Raw genomic sequence first — 17,557 nt, 5'->3', positions numbered from 1 at the left:
CTACTGGATGAAAATTTTAGTATTAGCATATTGACTTATACCTATATTATTATATACAGCATGAGAATTTTCCACGGATTTCCAGGATTTACATATCAGTTTGGGTCATTCTTGAGATCAGCATAAATCTTCATAAACATTTTTGGGGGGGATGATGGCATAATTTTCCCCCAAAATGGAAATCATCTGTTCTAATGCCTGTATATATAAGGTTGTAGTTTGTATGGAGTGTAGGGTCATGTTTAGGTACGGCAAATGTGAATAGGTGCAGAAATCTTTCATAAGGTTGTAGTTTGTATGGAGTGTAGGGTCATGTTTAGGTACGGCACATGTGAATAGGTGCAGAAATCTTTCATAAGGTTGTAGTTTGTATGGAGTGTAGGGTCATGTTTAGGTACGGCACATGTGAATAGGTGCAGAAATCTTTCATAAGGTTGTAGTTTGTATGGAGTGTAGGGTCATGTTTAGGTAACGGCACATGTGAATAGGTGCAGAAATCTTCATAAGGTTGTAGTTTGTATGGAGTGTAGGGTCATGTTTAGGTACGAAATCACATGTGAATAGGTGCAGAAATCTTTCATAAGGTTGTAGTTTGTATGGAGTGTAGGGTCATGTTTAGGTAACGCACATGAATAGGTGCAGAAATCTTTCATAAGGTTGTAGTTTGTATGGAGTGTAGGGTCATGTTTAGGTACGGCACATGTGAATAGGTGCAGAAATCTTTCATAAGGGTGTAGTTTGTATGGAGTGTAGGGTCATGTTTAGGTACGGCACATGTGAATAGGTGCAGAAATCTTTCATAAGGTTGTAGTTTGTATGGAGTGTAGGGTCATGTTTAGGTAATGGCACATGTGAATAGGTGCAGAAATCTTTCATAAGGTTGTAGTTTGTATGGAGTGTAGGGTCATGTTTAGGTACGGCACATGTGAATAGGTGCAGAAATCTTTCATAAGGTTGTAGTTTGTATGGAGTGTAGGGTCATGTTTAGGTACGGCACATGTGAATAGGTGCAGAAATCTTTCATAATAAGGTTGTAGTTTGTATGGAGTGTAGGGTCATGTTTAGGTACGGCACATGTGAATAGGTGCAGAAATCTTTCATAAGGTTGTAGTTTGTATGGAGTGTAGGGTCATGTTTAGGTACGGCACATGTGAATAGGTGCAGAAATCTTTCATAAGGTTGTAGTTTGTATGGAGTGTAGGGTCATGTTTAGGTACGGCACATGTGAATAGGTGCAGAAATCTTTCATAAGGTTGTAGTTTGTATGGAGTGTAGGGTCATGTTTAGGTACGGCACATGTGAATAGGTGCAGAAATCTTTCATAAGGTTGTAGTTTGTATGGAGTGTAGGGTCATGTTTAGGTACGGCACATGTGAATAGGTGCAGAAATCTTTCATAAGGTTGTAATTTGTATGGAGTGTAGGGTCATGTTTAGGTACGGCACATGTGAATAGGTGCAGAAATCTTTCATAAGGTTGTAGTTTGTATGGAGTGTAGGGTCATGTTTAGGTACGGCACATGTGAATAGGTGCAGAAATCTTTCATAAGGTTGTAGTTTGTATGGAGTGTAGGGTCATGTTTAGGTACGGCACATGTGAATAGGTGCAGAAATCTTTCATAAGGGTGTAGTTTGTATGGAGTGTAGGGTCATGTTTGGGGGCACATGTGAATAGGTGCAGAAATCTTTCATAAGGGTGTAGTTTGTATGGAGTGTAGGGTCATGTTTAGGTACGGCACATGTGAATAGGTGCAGAAATCTTTCATAAGGGTGTAGTTTGTATGGAGTGTAGGGTCATGTTTAAGGAACTGTAAACTGCGTGGTTAATGGCAGAAATCTCTCCAAAGGTTGTATATATATGGATAGCCTTATATTTCAGTCACACTGTATGATAGTGAGTGAGTGAGTTTAGTTTTACGCTGCACTCAGCAATATTCCAGCTATATGGCGGCGGTCTGTAAATAATTGCGTCTGGACCAGACAATCCAGTGATCAATTGGGAACCGATGACATGTGTTAACCAAATAAGCGAGCCTGACCACCCGAACCCATTAGCAGCGTCTTACGACAAGCATTGGTTACTGAAGATCAATATTCTGATCCGGACCTTCACGGGTCCACTGTATGATAATGCTGTCATTGTTGGTGACCCCATTTGGTCAGTGGGCCAACTTTGATGTTTTAATCAGCAAAGATAAGACAGAATTATTCGGCCCTTGTTTGTTGTTATAGCTTGTTGGAGAGATCAAGAGAGATTTGAAGTTTTGACACTGAAACACTTGGCTGTATTTTCCAGATTTATTATACAATGGACCTGTCACTTGTAGGTTTTTAAAATTAATTTGTTTAACGCTCCTTTTCCTCTTGTTTTAAAGTTATTAATATATACATACCGAGGGAAAAACATAAGGGATCACATGAAAACACACGTGATCCTTTATTGTTTTCGAAGGTTTCTTCACAAGCTTTGTATTGCACAGCTTGTGAAGAAACCTGGAAAAAAATAAAAGAACACTTGTGCTTTCATGTGATCCCTTGTTTTTTTCCCTCTGTATATTAGATTTTTCACCCAGGTAGATACTCAGGCCTGTGTACATGCTTTGCATAAATCTTTCAATAATCAAATTTCTGAAAAGAGGTGGTACTTTTTAAGCAAATAATTTATTCCTGAAAATACTGTTCATGGGCATATGGGATGGTCTGTTAAGAACAAGAGTGTTTTAGGGGAGGAAAAGTTCAGCACACGATTTCAAAGAATACAGTGCTATGTCTTGATGTTTGGGGCGGCAGCAGGGTAGCCTTGTGGTTAAAGCGTTCGCTCTATCTACCAAAGACCTGGGTTCAATTCCCCATAGTGTTACAATGTGTGAAGCCCATTTCTGGTGTCTCCTACCGTGATATTGCCAGTGTAGGCAACTTAACAGAAAATTCTACCAGACACCAGGACTGGTCCGCTTTCGTTTTTTTTTTTCATATTCCTTCTTTGATTCTTCTGTTGACGCTTTTCTGCTGGCAAACCAAGAAATTTGCGCAACATGTTACACAGCAACTTTACAGGGTGCAGCCATTTTACATTACTGCCGCTGTTGCAACCCTTGCTATGATTGGCTCACTCACTAACATTGACCAATAGACGTTCGCCTTGCATCAGGGCTATCAACTTGACACGAATTCCACGAAATTGAATCACCTTGACACGAATCTCGACTAATACATCTTAAGTCTTTACGTTTCAAAAGCAGTCTCACAGATAAGATTCTCATGATTGCACATAAAATGTGAGCCCGATCGTCGGTCTGGTAAAATGTATTTTTGCCAGCCCTCCACAAAATTAACCCATCTCAGGCATTCGGGCAGGCGGTAGTTTCCTACACTGATAGACCGCCTCCGTGGTGTAGTGGTTAGAGCGTCCGCCCGGAGAGCGGAAGGTCACGGGTTCGATCCCTGACCGCGTCATACCAAAAGACGTTAAAATATGGTACTTCTGGTCCCTGCCTGGGGCTTGGCATTAGTGGGTACATGAAGGACTGGTTGGCTTGGAGTCAGTATAATGTGTCTGAGTGGGGTATTCATGCTTCACTGCGGCATGGTATCTCAGTGGGCTGGCACTATAAAACCAGCTTAAGTCTGGGCTAGTACAAGCAGCCGCACATACACATACACACGCATGCACGTCGCCATATGAGCGAAATATTCTCAAGCACGACGTTAAACCCAATTTCACCTCACCTACACTGATATTGCTGGAATATTGCTAAAAGTGGTGTAAAATTAAACTTGCTCACTCACTTGATGTTGAAACAGACGCAACAAATAGCCAGCTGATAAACAAAACAACATTGCCCCCCATAGTGGTGTAGTGTCAGTGTGTCGCAAGCATGAATAGACGGAAGCGTGCTATAGTCTGCATTCCTGGGTGTGTCATTCACACCTGTGTAAAACAGGTTTATGGTCACACATCATGCAAGTTATTACACCTTATGATCTGTTATTCAGTCGTGCTGATACACTATAATAAAAGGACCAAACATAAGTTATGTTTGACAAACATTGCAGAACAAGGTGGCTTAACTGTACATGTGACTCCATTGTAGGTTTGTTATTCAGTGTCAGAATAAGTGGTATGGTAAATACTACCAACCCAGGGACATGTGTTGACTTCCCATTAGAGACAGGTCACTGTGATAGGTCGTGGTCCAGAGTGAGGCTGTATAATCGCACGATTCAGTTTGATTATTATGCTACCATGTTGACAATGTGTTAACATTGAAGTTGAAAAATCCCAATTGATCTTATTAATTACGGTGGGGCACAAGGGGCTGTAGGGTAACCTAGTGGTTAAAGGTTTCGCTTTCACGTCCAAGTCACGCAATGTGTGAAGCCCATTTCAAGACCCAGGTTCGATTCCCTGACATGTGTACAATGTGTGAAGCCCATTTCTGGTGTTCCCGCTGACCCAGGTTCATATTGCTGGAATATTGCCCCGCTGTGATATTGAGCAGCGTGAAAACTAAACTCACTCACTCACTCACTATTAAGGTTTAGGAGCTATGGGGTAGCCTTGTGGTTTAAACGTTCGCTCATCATGCCGAGGACCTGGGTTCGATTCCCAACTTGGGTACAATGTGTGAAGCTCATTTTTGATGTCCCGTCGTGATATTGCTGGAATATTGCTAAAAGACATGAAAAACTCACTCACTCACTCTCTATTAAGGTTTTAAGATCATACATCATTTCACCATGCTGAACTGTTAGCGGGGCACAGGTGGCCCAGTCAGGACTGCTGCAGTTTGCTGTACCTGAAATCTGTAAGGGGTTTGAACCCAGGTTTTCTCTGATTATGTGTCCAGGTTTGTCTGCACCTTAATCGCCTTTCCTTCCCCGTCAACTTAACCAAGCTTGCTTGCCTTGATTCATTAAACTGGAAACTGTTAAAATGGTGGCTTTTCAAAACTGTTCCACTGAAATGTAAACCAGATTTACCTGTTTGCCCAATGACCAGGTATGAGGTGTTTAAGAGACTGGTTCACTTGGTTTCTTAAAATACATGTCACCTGTTTACGTGTTTGTTATTTATATTTGATCTGTTATATGAGTTACGATAAGAAGACTGCAAGTTGCCAAGTCCAGGTGCTGAAATAGAGACTCTTAATATACCTCAGTTATTTTATTTTTGTTTGTACGCATGTTATATCAAATCTATTGAGTATCTACAAAAATTGAAGCGTATTTGTACGCAATAGACTTAACAGGAATTGAGTTTTCAGATAAATATATGCGTAATTTACGCTGATACGGAGCTTACGTGTACCTCTGCATGCATCCATGTCAACGCTGTGATAGTTACAGTGAGATAGAGAGCACTCCTACTGCCCAAGCAGGAAGTGTGAAATACTTGACTGATTCCTGTTGTGAGTTGTGTCTGTTGTGATGGCTACAGCTGATGAAAGAAGTGCTACACATGCACAACAGGACAGGTCATGGCCGTGTTTACATTGTGGATGGAACAACTCCAGCAGGGAGAGCTCAGCCTATAGTCTGTTTCTGGCTTTGTTGTAGCTTTATAGGATGTTGTTCACATCTGTTCCTGGCTTTGTTGTAGCTTTATAGGACAAGTTTTCATGGATTTATTCAATCTGATTTCTGGCTTTGTTGATGTTGTAGCTTCTATAGGATGTTGTTCACATCTGATTTCTAGCTTTATAGTTGTATCTGCTTTTGTTGTAGCTTTATAGGATGTTGTTACATCTGTTTCTGGCTTTGTTGTAGCTTTATAGGATGTTGTTCACATCTGTTCCTGGCTTTGTTGTAGCTTTATAGGATGTTGTTCACATCTGTTCCTGGCTTTGTTGTAGCTTTATAGGATGTTGTTCACATCTGTTTCTGGCTTTGTTATATAGGATTATAGATTTCTGTTTTGTTGTAGCTTTATAGGATGTTGTTCACATCTGATTTCTGGCTTTGTTGTAGCTTTATAGGATGTTGTTCACATCTGATTTCTGGCTTTGTTGTAGCTTTATAGGATGTTGTTCACATCTGTTCCTGGCTTTGTTGTAGCTTTATAGGATGTTGTTCATAGCTTTATAGGATGTTGTTCACATCTGATTAAGGGCGGTGGGTAACTGAGTGGTTAGAGTGTTCGCTTGTCATGCCGAAGATCCGGGTTTGATTCCCACATGGGTACAATGTGTGAAGCCCAGTTCTGGTGTCCCCATCGTGATATTGCTGGAATATTGCTAAAAGCGGCGTAAAACATACTCACTCACTCATATCTGATTATTACCGGAGTGTGTCTGATTTCTAATATATGTGACATGTTAGTTTAGCAGGGCATGGAGTCAGCCCATAGATGACATCCTTACCTCGTTAGCTTGCTGACGAGGTTAACTTCTTTGGTCATGTGGGCAAGGCTTCGGATCACAAGGTCCGTGGTTCAAATCCCAGCACGGGACTCGGATACATTAGGAATAAATATGTTATTTTACAAGGATTTTTCGATTGCTAAGTTTGGACTGGCAGATCTATGTAGTGACTGACTCTTTGGCAGAATTATTAGGCAACGCTTCTTGTATAGTCCGTTTGGGTTAAAATGAGAACGATGAATGATATAAATATAGGACAAATAACTCCACATAGGGATAAGTGCACAAAACATATGTGAGGAGTTCGTTACCTTGCAGGGCAGGTTGTTATGGAAAATGGCAGATGTGGACTTGAGTGAACATGTAGTTATGTAAAGCTGGATCTGCAAGAATTATTGATCTGCTTGTCACTGATTGCAGTACACCACGTATTGATCTGCACCAGCCATGACACTTGGGCTAGAATGGCTGACAGTGTCAGATACTGACGTCAGTCTGGGTGAGTCAGTCAGTGAGTGAGTGAGTATGGTTTTACGCCACTATTAGTATTACGATATTCCAGCAATATCAGGGACACCAGAAATGGGCTTCACACATTGTACCCATGTGTGGAACCAAACCAGAATTGTCAGCGGTAAATTTAGCCACAAGCCAATGCTACCCCACTACATTGTCAGGGTGACTTTAGTTTCACAGCAGAACTTGAACTACCCCTACTTATGGTTATGGCGTTCATTCAAGCTCTATATTGCATATGAATATTGTTCTTAAAATAGAACACCATGCGACAGTTTTTACATGGATACCCATTCTGACACAGCATACTGACTCCAAAACCAACCAGTTGTCCCCTTTGTTGGGCAGTGGGGTAGCCTAGTGGTTAAAGCGTTTGCTCATCACTCCAAAGACCCAGGTTCGATTCCCCACATGGTAAATGTGTGAAGCCCATTTCTGGTGTCCACCTGCCATGATATTGCTGGAATATTGCTAAAAGTGGCGCAAAACCATATCCACTCACTCACTCACTCACTCACTCACTCACTCACTCACTCACTCACTCACTCACTCACTCACTCACTCACTCACTCACTCACTCACTCACTCACTCACTCACTCAGAGAGATTTCAAAGGACATTCACTGATAACTTTACTATTTTGAATTAAAACAGTATTGAAATCCAAATCTCAAGTATTCAACATTGCCCAGAAATCTGAAAGCACAAATGTTTGTTTCCAATAAGTTATGGATACAAGTGATCATTATACCTCCTCTACAGCATTAAGTAGATCTGATCTGTTCATCCATACAGCCAGCAGGTGGCGCCATTCATCGCTATGGATGTCATTTCCTGAAGTATTCAAAAGCTCTTAATCACTAAGAGACTGGTCGTGACAGCTGTTGGTCGTCCATGTAGCATATGTGCCGTCAATACAGTACGCGGTCATCACAATCAATGACAATGGGGATTTGGGGTATCGTTGATTGGAAAAGGTGGCATTGATATCATCATGATTATGAGTGAGTGAGTGCATTGGGTTTTACGCCACTTCTAGCAATATTCCAGCAATATCATGGCGGCGACACCATGGACATCACACATTGTGCCCATATGGGGAATCGAACCCGAGCCTTCGGCATGACAAGCGAACACTTTAACCATTAAGCTACCCTCGCACGTCGAAGAGTTAGGACCAGTTATGTTTATGATTGTATACTGATATACGAGAAATTAATTATAGTCATCCATGCTGCGGTTTTAATGATATCATGTCCACATAAGTATCAATATACACAAATATTTTATGATTGTATATTATTAGAAACATTGATCATGTTATACTTTGAATGATATTGTTTCCAGGCTTGTATCAACATAGTATCAATGAGAAAGTTACTATATCGACATATCAAAAAGTAACAATTTAGATACACCTGTTGCAGTTTCAATTTTACCATGTCCAGGAAAACATACATTAAAATAAGAGAGGTAGTGAGATGGAACTGATTTTCCGAATGAAACCAGATCTAAATTAGGAACCATACATAATTTATTCCTAACAGGGATGACGATTATTTTTTTGGAGAAGCATGTACAATACTGAATGATCCCCTAAAGTTTATGTACAAAATAAGCGACACCCCAACCCACCCCTCTGCATGTCATGTACAAAATCAATGCATTAAGTGCTTTAGATTAATTTTCTGCATTGGTGATAAGTCCGAAGTTCTAACAGTATTTGTTGTGCAGCTGAAAGTATCACTTCCATGACATACTACATCATGACCGTCATGTCAGATGTCAGTATCATTAAAGTTGATTATGTTAATTGCCTCATCGTAATCATCACCATCACAATTATGGTAATTGAGAAGCAATTTGATCCATGTGGCATTGTACCAGCAAGTGGATGCAGCACGTACAACATGGCTATCTTCATTGATTTCCATGATTGGGAGAGTCTACTAAGGGAGATAATCAATGTCCAACTATGAATCATCACAAGTTGATATAGAGTACATTGCTAGAGCCTGGTGATGTCCTACTGAGAGTTACAACCATATATCACCTGAATGTGTAATACACGCTCGTATATTTCATGCGAGATAAAACCTATATCACCCTGACCTGGATCTAGCTGTAATTCAGTGGAGGCTTACAACTCAAGGTAATGAATTACACATTGACCTTTACCAGTTGTGTGTTAATGTATGAATGAGGGTATACATGTATTTTAACCTGTAACAAGAATTGGGTCATTGTAATATCTACACTTGTTGATTGCATATTCTGTGCAATATAGTTACGGAAAGAGTGTGCTTGCATATTTTCTTACTACGCCGTCCATGACGGACAGTCTATGTGCTTCATCCAATGCTGATCGATACCATTCTTCCTTTTTTATGACAAGCCATATACAGAAATCCAATTTCCTCTTCAGGTAATTTTCAATTACAATGGCATTTATAAATCACCCTGTAGCACTTTGATTCCTTTTTAAAAATCAATACCTTCTTGCATTGTTATGTTTGAAAGTGAATATTTTAGTGGTGAAAAATGTTGATCATGTTTACCGATCATAAATTGCACTTGATAACCGTTAGCTGTCTTCTTGCAAATCCCTTAGCACAGAATACAACTAAAGTGGACTGATTAGTGGGAAGTATGTCAATAAACATTCCTTCAGCTGTTGCAGTTTATATTTTTAAAATGTTAGGATGTGTCTTTGAGTTTTTACAGTAGAATATGGGCGGTGGGGTAGCCTAGTAGATGAAGCGTTCCTCGTCACGCCGATGACCCAGGTTCGATTGCCCACAAGGGTACAAACTACAGTTCGTGAAGCCCATGTCTGGTTTCCCCGCTGTGATATTGCTGGAATATTGGTAAAAGCGGCATGAAACTTAACTCATGCACTCACTTGTGCATCATAAAGTACTTTGTATGCCTAACACTGTATACATGAGGGTGTACGAGGTAGTCTCAGGTATGTATCAGGGTATGTAATGTCGGCACAAACATGATCACTCACTCACTCACTCACACTCCAGTGGAACATGTTAGAATTCACTTCAATGTATTTTCCATTTATTATATATAACTTCGCAGACTGCTTATTCCATCATTAACATGAACCACTGTTGTCAACAATTAAAAAGTCAGTGACATCGTTCAGCACAAGGAGGCCGAAGCACCACCCCTTCTGTCATCAGCCAGACAGGAAACAGTAATTGCTGGTGGATGTGACCTTGTTATTTATTTTTGTAAGTTCCCACAATTCCCTGTGCAGAGACACGTGTTTCGGACAGGACAGGAATCATTGTTCTCTAATCCTGGATTGCCCAGATTGTGTTTCAAGGTTTTTCACCACTATACCCATGTTAACAGGTTTCACAAGCCTTGCCGATTCCCCACATGGGTACAATGTGTGATGCCCATTTCTGGTGTCCCCCGCAGTGATATTGCTGGAATATTGCTAAAGGCGGCATAAACCATACTCACTCACTCACTCACTCACTCACTCACTCACTCACTCACTCACTCACTCACTCACTCACTCACTCACTCACTCACTCACTCACTCACTCACTCACTCACTCAGAGAGACTCACTAGCCTTGTTCCATGGGCTGTACTGAATGCTAATGTATATTATTCTACCCTCTAAACAGGCAAGTCTAGGTAAACAGACTGTACATCTAAGTAGTGGTGGTCCAATTAATTGAAATAATCGAAGATTGGTCGCAGTGGCCAAACGACCAAGCAATCGATCACATTTTCTCATAATCGAACACAAATGATTTTGGAACCGCTGTAATAGAGTTTGAAATACTTGATGATGGAACATATCTAGGACGTTATCAGGGCCTGAAGACGTGTTTATTTCTAAGAAAACTCACTTCACTTTCTGAAAAGTTATGACTGAATATTTCTTGAAGAATCGGGGAAGTTAATGTTACACTGGAACTGAATCATTTTACACTGGATGTGAAATCTGCAAATGTAATTTGTGCAGTTTTTAAAGAAACAACAGAGAACCAAATGTTTTTTCCTTTATACATATCTGCAAGTACAACCTGAATAGGAAAATCTAAAAAATGACGCTAACCATTTTTTTTTCGATGATTGATCGTTGATATTGAACAAATCATCAATTGTGAGATTTCAACCAATTCCCAACACTACATCTAAGGACGCCAGTCTGTGAGCTGGACAATGTGTTCTTATAACCTGGCCTTAAAGAAGCTGTTAGTTTTGTAGCACAGTATTTGAATCCATTTGTCAACTTTTCATGCTTGATGTCACACACTGTCAAAGTTACTATTAAAGCAGGTATTCTGATGTTTATATCTCAGAACACACAAAATATTAGTGATTGATGGTGAATAGTAATTGGATTGTTGGAACCTACTAATTGTTACTAGTAATCGATGATGATATCCCAGCTTAATCCATCAACTGCGAATAGATATTGTGAGGAAACCAAACATAGTGGGTAGGTTGTTCAGAGTTGCCAACCTCTACGATTTTATTGTAGTCGCTACGAATTTTAGCCTCAAACTACGCCAATACGATTGCACTAGAAATTCTACGAAATTTGAAGAAAAATTTAAAAATTCGGATATATAGACAAAAACATATTTTCATTGATTAAATACATTTTCGGACTTCACTTACCTTCCATTCATCCAATTTTATGACATATTTGAACTGGAATCATTGAAAGTAACAAATGTAATTTTAGTGAAATTGTCCGTCAGAAATCTGAACCTTATTTCAATACCTTTGCGATTTGACCCACTTATTGTGTACTGGCGGAAAATGATGATCCTATCGGAATGATTTAACCACGTGACCGTCCCTTCCGTTCAATTATACAAAACTGGTATGTGAAATTAAAGCTTCACTCTTGATTAGTGTCATATTATGTTTCTCAGAATCCATCATGATTTTAAGTATTTAGTTGACTACTAATTTTATGGTCAAACTACTAATTTTCATCCTTGAAACTACTATTTGCAACACACAGGTGTTGACATCTCTGGTTGTTACGTTTATTATTCACCCCCAGAGACGAGAGAGACCAGAGACAGTGGGTAGGTTATTATGTTAATTATTCACTCACTGGACAAAGAGTACCCAGTGTGAAACAACACCCTCACATAGGACATGCTCCATTGGACATGCGTCTGGCTCCGTATGGAAGCTCATGGGTCATAAATGATTTACTTCAGGATGGCGGATCAAAATCAATATCAGCTAGACACACTTGATCTCATTCTGGATGCAGGTTATTTTGCTCATCACGTCAACTTTTGCATGAGTTTCAGGTATGACAATGTGTGACATCTCACACCTCTACGTGAATAATCCCCCGCTCAAATAACAATTTTCTGGGAAATGTACAGGGATATTGCATGAATCCAGCAACACAGGTGTATCTCTGTAAATAATATGACTTATGCATATGACATTGGTAATGTCAAAGATGGAATAACATTTTCACCCTGACTATTCTTCTCAGATAGTCCTTGGGAATACACCTCGGCAAATCAACCTGGAGAATCAGCAAAACAGTGAATGTGTATGGTTTTATGTTGCTTTTAGCAATATTCCAGCAATATCACGTCAGGGGACACCAGAAATGGGCTTCACACATTGTACCCATGTGGGGAATAGAACACTGGTCTTAGCGTGATGAGCTAACACTTCAACCATTGGACTACCCCACAGCCAGAAATGCTTACAAGCATCCAGTAGGAAGGCCAGGGTAATCAGTATGTGGGAATTTCGTTGTTTAGAAGAGACTTCAACATTCCAAATTAACCAAGGATGTAACACCATTAGTTACAAATAAGAAAGACATCGCATATATTTTTTCACAAGTACTTTTACCTTATCTCCATGTCAGAACGTCCATATCTGATTGGTTGAAGTGGATGAATGAAGTGAGAGAATGAATCCCTTATCCCACCACAGAGAAACAGTGGATTTCGTCAGCAGGGCAATAAATCTCTTGCACGATGTTACAAAGCGAAAAGCTGCTGTGTTGTTTACTAATGATTGAAAGTCAGATGACACAGTACATGTTAACCTCACCTCCGTATAACAGCTGCTTTCTATCAATTTTCATTTTGCTTTCATTTTTTTGCAATGACAGATTGAAACATCTCAGGACGATAAATTGTGTAGCAGTATTGGCTTGTGATATAGCATCTAATGCAGGACGCTTAAAACCACATAATGCCGCTACTTTTAAAGTTGGAGGTAGCTTAGATTCAAGAAAATAAATATGAAAATAATCCATGTAGTATCTGAAATTAAACATTTTACTGACTCAATTTGAATTGTACATTTTATGTATCTATTTTCAAATAAAATAACTTTTTGGGGGGGACGAAATGTTCAAATAGGTGTTTGTTTGTTTGTTTGTTTGTAAGGGTGTATCTTTCATGTCTGTTCATATATAAGGGGTGCTATGGTAGTCTTGTGGTTAAAACATCCACTCCTCATGCTGAAGACCAGGCTTCAATTCATAGTTTGTTTGCTTTTTTATGCAAGATGTCAGTGATTTAGAGGAATATGCAATATGGCCTTTTGATATTTGAAAGTATAAGGCACTCCTTCAACACTGTATGTTCCTATGTTAAAAACAATTTTTTTAAATTAAACAATTTATAAAATTTACATAAAAAAATTCATTATGGTCAGTAAGGGTGGTAATTGTCCTCTCTGTAATGGTGAAATAACTTGGTGGCTTTTGTCCCAGGTGGCATTGTCCTAGGTGGCTTTTGTCCGGTGGCTTTTGTCCGGGTGGCTTTTGTCCTGCTCCCGTCAGAATATTCTTCATCTTTACCCAAATGTATACAATGTGTAAAGCCCATTTCTGGTATCCCCTGACGGTTATGGCTGGAATAACCTTACTTTCAATTCTTGAATTTCCTAGATAAGTTACACAATTTGAGAAAGGCATTTCTTTCTTATGTTTGTTTTCAACTTGTAGATGAAAAACACTTAAAAAGTATTGATGGCCTTAGAATTTGCCTACAGTAACCCGTACTTGCTGTGATCTGGTGTTCCTTTCATGACTCGTTTGATTCATGTCATCGTATTCCAGTTGCATAATTTGATGTTCATAGCAACAATCACTGGATTATCTTTTCCTGATTCAGTTATTTACTGACTGCTAGGGTTGTAATTGTTGTGTGCCGTATTTTCCTAGTGGTGGCTCAGGAGGTTAAACTTCCGTGCTGGCAATTTGGTGCCTGACTCTGAGAGTGTTTTTTTCTAATGACGCATGGGACTCAACCTAATGAAAGTACTATAATTATCCCCACAACAACAAAGTTGCGGGGGATATAGAAATGAGTTCTGTCCGTCCGTCCGTTCGTGTGTCCGTCCGTGCGTCCGTCACACTTTGTCCTAAGCATATCTCCTAAACTATTTGTGATAGCTTAACCAAACTTGGTACACATGTCACCCATGATCCCTAGATGCGAATTTTATTTTTTGCGGTTTCCATGGAAACATGACTTAGGCTGTGACTATGAGGATGTCATCTTGTCCGGAGCAGATCTCCCAAACTATACATGCTAGCTTCATCAAACTTGGTACACATATCAAGCATGATCCCTAGATGTGCCTTTTGGGGATTAGACCCAGATATGAATTTTTTGTTTGTTGCTGTTTCCATGGAAACATGACTTAGGCTGTGACTATGAGGGTGTCATCTTGTTGCATTTTCATGGCAACAAGTTAGGCTTCAACTGAATTTGGTGGTAGTGCTCCTTTCTGGAGCAGATCTTAAAAACCTTTCAATACTCTCCTTCCACTTTGCTGTATACACTCCAAAACATTTGACATAATCATAACTAGTAGACATATTCATAAAGAGTATTTTGATGTTGCGGGGGATATTGATGACTTTGTCTTCTTGTTACTTATGAAGTTTAATCCCAAATATAACATGTAACAAACACATTGATGAAGGAATGGATGTTAAATAAAGATGATATCAAAACAATACCGACACACAGGACATAGAGATTAAGGAAATTAGGAATTAGATCACAGCCATTTCATATCAGCTGATGATTTATATGCTTCCTCAATCGAGACCCACTGTTCAAGATTGGGTATCTAACACAGATATAACCCTGTCATATGTGCTGTAAAAGTGTATATACACAGAACTGCAGTCCGTTTGAGTCAGAAATGGACCGATGAATTGCAAATTATATCATTGTACAAAATTGCCATATAAATATAAATAGTACACATGTTTATCATTTACTAATACTCAACAGCTTTCTTATATTTGAAAAATTTCCAGACTCCACCAAAAAGGTTCTTTAAGAAACTATCATTTAATATTGACACAGTTCACTATTTGTTACGAGGGAGGAGTGCAGAGAAAGGGACAGCCAGGTGTTGGAGAAGCACGTGCACAAGTGCCCACCAAGTTATTGATTCATTAGCCTGTGCTGTGCCGTCTCCATCCTTTCTCGCACACCTGGCTGTCCCTTTCTCTGCACTCCTCCCTCGTAACAAATAGTAAACTGTGTCAAAATTTTAATGATAGTTTCTTAAAGAACTTTTTTGGTGGAGTCCGGAAAACTTTCAAATATAAGAAAGCTGTTGGGTATTAGTAAATGATAAACATGTGTACTATTTATATTTATGTGGCAATTTTGTACAATGATAAAATTTGCAATTCATCGGTCCGTTTCTGACTCAAACGGACTGTAGTTCAAATGCCTCCTCAATTGAGAAATTGTTTAAGATTGGGTATCTAACATGGTTGGTTGGTTGTTTAGCGCCGCACCCAGCAATATTGCAGCTAGATGGCGGCGGTCTGTAAATAATCAAGTCTAAACCATGCAATCCAGTGATCAACAGCGTGAGCATCGATCTACTTTACTGGAATACAGTTAGGTGTCAACCAGGTCAGCGAGCCTGACCACCTGATCCTTGTAGTCGCCTCTTACTACAAGCATGGCTTGGTGAAGATCAGTTCTAATTGGATCTTCATTGGATGTATCTAACATGGTTAAATCCTCAGAATGACATCCAACAGAGCCAGTGTATATACACAAAACATCCTCAATTGAGACACATGGTTCAAGACCAGGTATGTAACACTGATAAGACCCTGTTGTGTGAGCTTGTGTTGTAGGTCAGTTTGTAGACTAAGGCTTAGTCTCTGAATATACATAATTTTGATAGTAACAAACAAGCCCATTTAAATTGAAAAGGAGCCCTAGGGAGACCAGAGATTCAGAACCTGGGGAAATCTAGACTTGCTTCATTTAGGGCTTTAGCACTACAGGGAAGGCTAGGCTGTAGGGAAAATAATGTGGTTCAGGGACTGTGAGACAGACTATGTGAGCTTGTGCTGTAGGTCAGTTTGAGCCATTGTATGTTCACAGAACTAGTTTAAATGCCTCCTCAATTGAGACCCACTGTTTAAGATCAGGTGTCTAACATGCTTAAAACCATGTGCTGTAGCCCAGCCTCACATCCCACAGAGCCAGTGTATGTTAACATTGATACCACCCACTGGTCTATCTATAGCTGCCATCAAGCGTGATGTCTTATTTACTCTGACACCTGACAGCTGAACCGTGTTATTGAGACTTACTGGAGCAGTACAAACCATAGTCCCCTTGTTATCTTGATCTGCGGTTACATTTCTATACAGTTGTTTGTTCCATGCCCAGGGGTTTAACCAAAACGGTAATCATGTAAGTCCTGGGTCACTTTTGACTCCCTCCCACATCAGGGGCGGTGGGGTAGCCTAGTGGTTAATGTCTTTGATTGTCACGCCGAAGACCCAGGTTCGATTCTCCATATGTGTGAAGCCCATTTCTGGTGTCCCCCGTCATGATATTGCTGGAATATTGCTAAAAACGGCATAAAACTCAATCACTCACTCACTTACCCTCCCACATCAAGGACCGCCTCCGTGGTGTAGTGGGTAGAGTGTCCGCCCGGAGAGCGGAAGGTCGTGGGTTCAATCCCCGATCGCGCCATACCAAAAGACTTTAAAATATGGTACTTGTTGGTCCCTGTCTGGCTCTCGGCAATAATGGGTACAACAAGGACTGGTCGGCTCGGAGTCAGTATAATGTGTGTGAGTGGGGTATTCATGCTTTACTGGTATCTCTGTGGGCTAGCACTATAAAACCAGCTTAAATCTGGGCTAGTACAAGCAGCCGCACATACACATACACACGCATGCACGTTGTCATATGAGTAAAATATTCTCAAGTACGACGTAAAACCCAATTTCACCTCACCTCACCTCCCACATCAAGCTTTGATAAACTAATGTACTGTTTATAACATGTTATATTTGGGATTACACTTTCTCTGTTAACTACAGATTCTTGTACTTTTGCTGTGTTGAGTCCCATCCTGATGTGGAAACCATGGTGGCTCAGTGGGTTTGGGGTGACTTTGTTTGCTGGCGATTAGGTGCCTGACTCTGAGTGTGGGTTCGAATCCCAGGTGATATAAAAGTACAAGAATCTGTACTTTACTGGGAAAGTGAACAATCCATGTCTTGCTGTCCGCTGTATACCTAAGTCTGACTGCCTGATCCATCTGGTAGTTTCCCACGACCAGCATGGTTGATGACGACCTGTTCTAACCCCAGATGGCCACAAGGGGATACACCTAACTGAAACAATACATCCGTC

The 17,557-nt window shown here is 40.1% G+C and overlaps 1 protein-coding gene across 8 annotated transcripts in view; it reads left to right on the top strand.

The window, feature by feature from the left end:
- The window catches only part of LOC124254202 (coronin-2B-like), a 128,169-nt gene that overhangs the window by 22,519 nt on the left and 88,093 nt on the right, over window positions 1-17,557 (top strand). Inside the window, exon 1 of one of the 8 annotated variants that reach the window (XM_046688092.1) lies at window positions 8,905-9,028. The exons of 6 other annotated variants lie outside the window; for them this stretch is intronic. The gene's annotated coding sequence lies outside the window, so the exon portion shown is untranslated. Of the gene's footprint in view, window positions 1-8,904; window positions 9,029-17,557 lie in introns of those variants that run through there. One more of the 8 variants, XM_046688091.1, reaches the window with a different exon arrangement.

This window comes from Haliotis rubra, unplaced genomic scaffold (assembly GCF_003918875.1).
Source record: "Haliotis rubra isolate DU_JTF1 unplaced genomic scaffold, ASM391887v1 Scf568, whole genome shotgun sequence".
Taxonomy (NCBI): domain Eukaryota; kingdom Metazoa; phylum Mollusca; class Gastropoda; order Lepetellida; family Haliotidae; genus Haliotis; species Haliotis rubra.
This window is presented reverse-complemented; position numbering and strand designations above follow the sequence as displayed.